The sequence below is a fragment of the Zeus faber genome (genome assembly GCF_960531495.2).
Source record: "Zeus faber genome assembly, chromosome: 6".
Lineage (NCBI taxonomy): Eukaryota > Metazoa > Chordata > Actinopteri > Zeiformes > Zeidae > Zeus > Zeus faber.
The window spans coordinates 35,708,851-35,717,147 of NC_137201.1; positions in this window are offsets into that span (position 1 = coordinate 35,708,851).

Genomic DNA, 8,297 nt, shown 5'->3' on the forward strand with positions numbered 1-8,297 from the left:
CAGGAGGAGGCAGTTGTCCTGGCACCAGAGTAACAGGACAGCCACCTCCTCGCGGTAGGCCTTCTCATCGTCGTCGGTGATCAGGCCAGCATGTTGGTGTTGTCGGCAAACTTGATAATGGTGTTGGAACTGGACCTGGCCACGCAGTCATGTGTGTACAAGGAGAACAGTAAGGGGCTGAGGATGCAACCCTGGGGGATCCTGTGCTCATGGTGAGGGAGTTTGACATGTGTCTCCCCACACACAGCACCTGGGGCTGGGCCGTGAGGAAGTCCAGGATCCAGGCACACAGCGAAGTGTTCAGTCCTAGCTCCTACAGTTTGACAGCCAGTCTGGTGGGGTCTATGGTATTGAAAGCTGAACTATAGTTGATGAACAGCAATCTTCCATAGGCCCCCTTCCAGCCATCCAAGTGCGTGAGCTCGGTGTGCAGTACCTGGGAGACCGTGTCATCTGTGGATCTGTTCGACCGGTGTGCGAACTGCAGTGAGTACAAGGAGCGGGAGAGGGAGGCGCCGATATAGTCCTTAATCAGCCTCTCGAAGGACTTCATGACTACCGAGGTGAGGGCCATCAGACGGTAGTCATTCAGGCAGGCAGGCAGGTGAGGGACAGGAATGATGGTGAACCTCTTGAAGCAGGAAGGGACACCAGACTCGGCCAGGGAGGCGTTGAATAACCTAGTGAACACTGGGGCTTAGCTGGTTAGCACAGGTCTTCAGTACTCGTGCGGATAGGCCTGCAGCTTTCCTGGTGTTCACACGCATCAGAGCCCTCCTGACGTCATGCTCAGACACTGAGAGTGTGCGCTCATCCCCAGGGTGTAACTCCAATTAGCTGGCGAGCTAGCGGTGCTGTTGCCAGACTCAAACTGCGCAAAAGAGGAATTCAGCTGGTTGGCTAGGGAGGCGTCCAGACTCGGGGCTGGGGAGGAACTGCTGTTGTAGTTTGTAATATTCTGCAGCCTCTGCCACAAGTGTCTGATGTCCCATTGCTCCATCTGATGCTCTACTTCGTCCCTGTACGTCTGCTTAGCGTCCTTCACTGCCCTCTTCAGTTTAAATAGCTGCAGGCAGCAATACACAGGGTCCAGCTCATTCGTTTGAGGTAAGTATTACAGTTTTCTTAGTTTTATGTGAAATGCATCACACTTTACTTAAGGTATAAACATCAAGCATGGTGGAGTTACGTTGTGTAGTTACATACATGGAATATTTTTTGGAATTTTGTAACTGACCTTCAGACTGACCTGGACATGTAAACATCATGTAGTTAATTTATGATTTAAATTAGATGTATGAGAATGTCAGTAAATATTTGTACTAAATAACTGAATTAGGTGTGTTAAGCGTAGAGAACGGCGTCAGCAAAGGTCGTCGTCTTCCAGGTGACAAATGAGCGTTTCAACATGTCACCAAGTGGGGACACGAGTCCATTAATGAACGCGGACCGTAGATGAGTCATATGGTGTCAGGGGAGTGACCCCCATATTTTCAGGTTTCACCAGTCCACTGTGCTTGTGGAAAACAACTAGGCTTGTGGTGTCTCATCTGGGTTCTTTTTTTAATTTTTTTAAGTTCATGGAGGTTCTTTTCTTGCAGTTTTTTAGGTGGGTTGGGTGGAGGTGGAGGTAGCTGTATCTGCAGGGCGGTAGCTGCTAGCGTGGCATCCTCGTCGTTGCTCTCCAGGTCGACCACTGGTATGTCTGCGTTGATGATGTTAGGCTTGTCGTTAATGCCGAGGTTGGGTAGATTTGGAGGTTGACGCCGTACGGGAGGAGGGGAGTCCAGGTCCAGATCGAGGGGAGTTCCGGCTGTTAACATCAGATACAAAGAATTACATTGATTGGCATTATACATTAGTGGTGCTGATGGCTGATGTCTCTCTGTCCCTTTCCCTCTCCATGCTTCTTATCTTTCTCTTTTCTCTCTTATTAGCTTCCTTTACCCACTCTCCAAAAGCCCACCAATCGGCCTTGTAGCTTCTCGTGTTTTTTTCTCTGTTTTGTAATTTAACTTTCAGCTGCTGTAGCTGATTTAGACTAAAGCTTCCTCCTGTGGGAAAACTTAAGCTTTCCCATTCTACCAAAATTATCACTGTTCTTTCAGCTTTTCCTTTCATATACCTATAGGATTCTTTTGATTCCCTAACTTATTGATCCTTTTGCAGCGCTTTACTATTCCTGGTACCCATGGTGAAATTCAGTCAACAGTCCCGGACTGCACTCTATACGTCTATAAGACTTGTGTGGGCGATTTCACCGCAGCTTCCAAAGCTGTCTCGCAGTCCCCGACTGCTAAAGCTACTTAGGTTATTTTTAGTACTATTCACCGATTGCGGCTTTTTATTTTATCTTTTATTATTATTATTTTTTTTACAATCGTCACTACATCGCGTTCCAAATTATGCAACTTATATTTTTCTCTGTTTTTCCTAAATAGTCGATGCAAATGACAGTCAGTATAATTTTCCAAACCAAGACATTGGTTTTACTTGTACAAGGGTCGGATCAGAGACGTGCTAAGAAGCAGCACTCTGAGTCGAATGGTTTATTTTGGGAAGTCAGAAGCAATATATAGTCATTTTGGCAGTACTGGTCATTGGTGAACGATGTGACGAATGTTGTTTTCACTCTCCCCAGCTGCGTCAAGGTGAGGCCTGAACACTGATAGCTGCGTTTGGACTCCAAGGCATGGGAATGTCAGTGGGAATTATGTGAATTATGGAAAATATGTGACTGGGTTGTATGAGGTTTTGTTCGTCATTATGTGTGTGCATCTATGTTTATGTGATTACATACAGTAGATTTATATTTATTGTGACATTATTTTGTTACATTGTTAGTCACCATATTGTTGTTGGTGTATCTGACACAGAAGGCGCCTCCTGTTATTAACTGTCGTTGGACGGTGGAATTGTTTGTCATCAAGATGGTTGTGTTGTATTGTACAAGGTAACGCTGCATGACATAATTATTATGGAGTAATTTGTCAATATCACAAACACTTTCTGCCTTTTCATTAAGGTTTGTTAATTTTAGGTTTAGGAAAATGTTTATATATAATGTTTATTCCAAAACAAGTATTTTATTTTTTCAACTATATCTTGTCATTGTTTTTACCTACCTTGTTGCAACAAAGTACATCCTACAGTGTATCAGTGACGGTAGATGATGTTGTGTCTCGTATATTTCAATTATGACAAATTCTCGTCCATTCACGATAACAATCAAATTTACATAATTTATTTATAAAGTTGAGTTGAATTTTTTCCTTGGATTACATTTTCAGTAAATGTTGTGGTATTTCTGTCAGTAATTACCTTTGCACCTTTACCTTTACCATTACCTTTTTTCGGACACCTCACAAGATCTGGAACTCATTACCGAGTCGCACATTTCAGTGTTTTTGAGGGATGCACTGACAAAAGTTTTAAGGTTTTTTTTTTCATTAATCTGCCAAAGTAATGTGGATCAGGGATTTGAAATATCAATCTAACAGATCTACTGACATCTACCAGATAAGAAGCTACAGTATATAAATATACATGTAAATCCATGCCGCACACTGGACACGGTCCAACTGGACGTTCTTCATCAGAATCTGTACATTTATAGTATATTATATGATGATGTCATAAAGCGTCTTACTGTAAATATAATTTGTAGTAAATAATATGATGATGTCATAAAGCATCTTACTGTCAAGCCCACGGCCTCCCAGTGCCACTAGAGGCCACTCTCTCCTCATCTGCTGCTCCTCCCTCTGGCTAATTCCACACACCTCGAACCTATTATCTTCCTCGTCTACCGCAGTATTTATTCTCTGGCTCTCCAGTCACTCATCGGCCGATCATTAGCAAACCTACCAGAGTTTGTTTCTTTCCTGGCTCCTTTCTAGTCTGTAGATCCATGTCTGTTTATCCAACTGTCTCGTCTTCGTCCTAACCTGCCTCTCTCCTCTCCCTGTTCAAGTCTGTCCTGCCCCGTCCAGCCCGGTTCTCTGTCTCGCTGTCTCTCCACCTGGAACCTGGATCCCTCCTTCTCAGCCGCCACCATTCCGCCTGTCCTGCTCGACCTGGCCCGGTAGCCGGTTCGGACCCGTCCCATCCTGATCGGACCGCTCCGGTCATCTCAACTGTACCTCCAAATAAACCTCCTTCATTTATCCCGGTCTGTCTACTGTCTCTTGTGTCATGCGTTTGGATCCCTCCTTGCCGTGATCTGAACAGTACGATCTGGCCAAAAACATGGACCCAGCCAACACAGAGGGGTTCAGCCATACACTCCGAGAGCAGGTCATGCTCCTCGGTCACCATGACCAGGTCCTCTGGGACACCACGGATCACCTTAGGATCATCTCGGCGGCTGTAAGTAGTCTACAGATCCAGCCAGCTCCACCAGCTCCTTCGCCTCCACCAACTTCCCCTCCACCCACCACTGTGGCTACCAGCTCCCTCCTCGTTCCCCGTGAGCCCCACATCCCAGCTTCGGCACCTGCCGTGCGTTCCTGGTCCAGTGCGGGGTGGTGTTTGAACAACACCCGTCGTCCTACTCCTCCGACGGCTCCCGCATCGCCTACCTCATTTCCTCCCTGAGAGGGGTCGCTCTCGCCTGGGGTTCTGCGGTGTGGGATCGACAAGGTCCCGAGAGCCGTTCCTACGAGCTCTTCACCCATGAAATGAGGAGGATCTTCGACCACCCGGTTCGTGGCAAGGAGGCCGCCGACTCCTTTCCCTCTGCCAGGGTCCCCACAGCGTCGCCGCGCTTGTTGTCGAGTTCAGGACTGGAGCCGCGGAGAGCGGCTGGAACGACGGAGCTCTTCAGGCATCTTCCAGCACGCCCTGAACGATAACTTGCGGGACAAGTTGATGTGACAGGATGAGCCCGCCGACCTGGACCAACTGGTGGACCTCGCGTTCCGTCTGGACAACTGGTTCAAGGAGCGCCGGTGCGAGAGTGGGGTGGGACCCCAGCCCACGCCTCCTGCCTGGTCGGCCACACCCCGGTCTCAGGCGCTGACCATTCCCGAATGCCTCCAAGTTCCCCAGGCCACCCCGATCCCGAGACCCCATGCAACCAGGCCGCTCTCGGATCTCCCCCGAGGAATGAGAACGTGTCTGTACTGCGGTCGGTCTGGCACCTCTGAGCGACCTGCCCGATCCGGCCAGGAGAATCTGACTCCTCGGTGGAGGTATTTTCCAGTCACTCCATTTCCAGTTCCCCCGTCCGCCCTTTGCTTTTCGGCAGTCCTCTCCTGGAGGGAATTGACTCTTCCACTTTCAGCTCTTATAGACTCCGGCGCGGACGAGAGCTCCTTGAATCTGGGACTGTTTGAGGTCAAGGGCCTGACGGGGTCACACCTTACCCGGATTGAGCACTGGACGATCCCCCTCAAGCTGCTACCATCCAGGAACCACCAGGAAACTATGGTGTTCTATCTTATCAACTCCTCCCAAAACCCCCTGGTTCTGGGGTACCCCTGGCTCCGGGTCCACAACCCACAGATTGACTCGCTCACCGGTAGTATTACCGGGTGGAGCACCCACTGCCACGGCCATTGCCTTCGCTCTGCCTTGGCCCCCTTGCCTGACTCTCCGTCGGCTTCCCCCGAGAACCCCGAAACTGTCCTCTGTCCCTGAGCAGTATCGGGACCTGGCCCCGGTCTTCAGTAAGCAGGGTGCGCTGTCTCTACCGCCTTACCGCCCCTACGACTGTGCCATGGACCTACGGCCAGGCGCCCCTCTCCCCTGCAGTCCACTGTACAACCTCTCCCGGCCTCTGCGAGAAGCCATGGGGACTTACGTCCGGGACTCACTCGCCGCTGGGATCATCCGCCCCTTGTTGTCATTGCTGGGTGCGGGGTTTTTCTTCGTGGCTAAGAAAGACAAGACCCTCCGTCCCTGCATCGACTTCAGGGGGATCGACGACATCACCGTAAAAAAAGTATCCCTTGCCCCTGATAGACTCAGTATTCGTCCCCCTTCGGGGGGCCACCCACTTCTCCAAACTCAACTTCCGCAATGCCTACCACCTGGTCCGCATTTGCGACAGGGAGGAATGGAAGACCGCCTTTAACACCGTGTTCAGACATTTCGAGTACCTGGTCATGCCGTTCGGCCAGTCCAATGCCCCAGCGGTCTTCCAGGCTCTAATCAACGATGTCCTACCGGACATGCTAAACCTGTTTGTGTTTGTCTACCTGGATGACAAGTTGTTTATTTCACAGTCCGCCACCGAACACAAGAGGCACGTTTGCATGGTCCTGCAGTGGCTCCTGTGGAACCGACTGTTCGTGAAAGCCGAGAAGTGCGTCTTCCATGTTCCTTCTGTGTCCTTTCTATGGTTCATCATTGGCCAAGGGAAGATGGAGATGGACCCGGAGAAGGTGGCTGCAGTGTCAGAGTGGCCAACCCCCAACTGCAGGAGACAACTCCAATGCTTCCTCGGCTTCGCAAACTGCTACCGGCGTTTTATCCTGACTTTCAGCTGCATCGCCGCTCCCCTCTCGGCCTCACCTCCACCGCGGTGAATTGGACTCCCACAGCTGAGACCGAGTTCCACAGGCTCAAGAATCACTTCACATCGGCCCCGGTTCTGGCCCAGCCCGAGGCCAACCCCCTATTTGTGGTGGAGGTGGACGCTTCGGACACGGGTGTAGGAACTGTGCTGTCCTGGCGCTTCCCAACTGACGGTAAGCTCCAACGGTGTGCGTTGGGCTCACCCCACCAAAAGGAACTATGACGTGGGCAACTGGGAGATCCTGGCGGTCAAACTGACACTGGAGAAGTGGCGCCACTGGCTCGAGTGAGCGAACCACCCCTTCGTCGTCTGGACGGAACACAAGAACCTGGCCTACATCCGGACGGCGGAGCAGCTCAACTCCCGCCAGGCCAGTTGGGCACTATTCTTCAGCCCCTTCAACTTTTCTCTGTCATACCGCCCAGGCGTGCCCTGTCCCGCGAATTCAAGATTCAGATTCAAGATTCAAGAGGTTTATTCGTCACATACATATACATACTTTCATACATATATATGCAGTGAAATGTAATGCAACGCACCCGATGATAACACACAATATGTCCTAGGAAAAATGTCTTTCTAATAGACCAACTAACTGACTCCTAAAAAGTAATACAGTAAGTTGAATACTCATAGAATAAAGTAAAAATATATATAGAATAAAATGAAATAAAATAAAATACAATAAAATAAAATGAGATAAAATGGAATAGATAGAAGAAATATGCTTATGTATATGGAATAGGCAATTATGTATATACAGATATGTGCTTTAAAGTGGCATGTGAATAAAGTGAGGTAGTGTTAGGGATAATACAGCACAGTATACAACGGTACGGCGCAGCAATACGGCATCACGAACAACCCTGAACAGTGACACAGTATACGGTACAGTATGCTACATACAGTACAGTAGGTAGTGGAGCCTATGTGTGTGGCTCAGTGAGGACCCCTGGTGAGGTCAGCATTGACAGTTCTAATGGCTTGTGGAAAAAAACTCAGTCTCAGTCTCTCTGTTCTCGCTGTGTGACTGCAGAGGCGCTTGCCTGACCGCAGCAGCTGGAACAGTCCGTTGTTGGGGTGGTGAGGATCCTTCATGATCCTGCGGGCTCTGCTACTACACCTCCTGGTGTATAACTCCTGCAAAGGGGGGAGGGTAGTTACAGTGGTACAGCTGAACGCACCACCCTCTGCAGGGCCCGCCTGTCCTGAGCAGTACAGCTCCAAATCCAGACAGTGATGTTGCCTGTCAGGATGCTCTCCACTGCTCCAGAGTAGAAGGACTTGAGGATCCTCACCGAGACCCGGAATTTCCTCAGCTGCCTGAGGTGGTAAAGACGCTGCCTAGCCTTCCTCACCAGAGTGTCTGTTTGTAAAGTCCATGTTAAGTCCTCTCTGATGTGGACTCCCAGGTATTTGAAGCTGCTCACCCTGTCAACAGAAATCCTGTTAATCACCAAGGGCACGTGCGTCCTCGATTGTGATCCTCGCCTAAAATCCACAATCAGCTCCTTAGTTTTGCTGACGTTCAGGTGTAGACTGTTGTCCTGGCACCAGGGTGACAGGTCAGCCACCTCCTCGCGGTAGGCCTTCTCGTCGCAGTCGGTGATCAGGCCCACGACAACGGTGTCGTCAGCAAACTTGATGATGGTGTTGGAGCTGGACCTGGCCTTACAGTCACGTGTGTACAGGGAGTACAGTAGGGGGCTGAGGACGCAACCCTGGGGGGATCCTGTTTTCAGGGTGAGGACGCTTGACATGTGCTTCCCCACCCTGA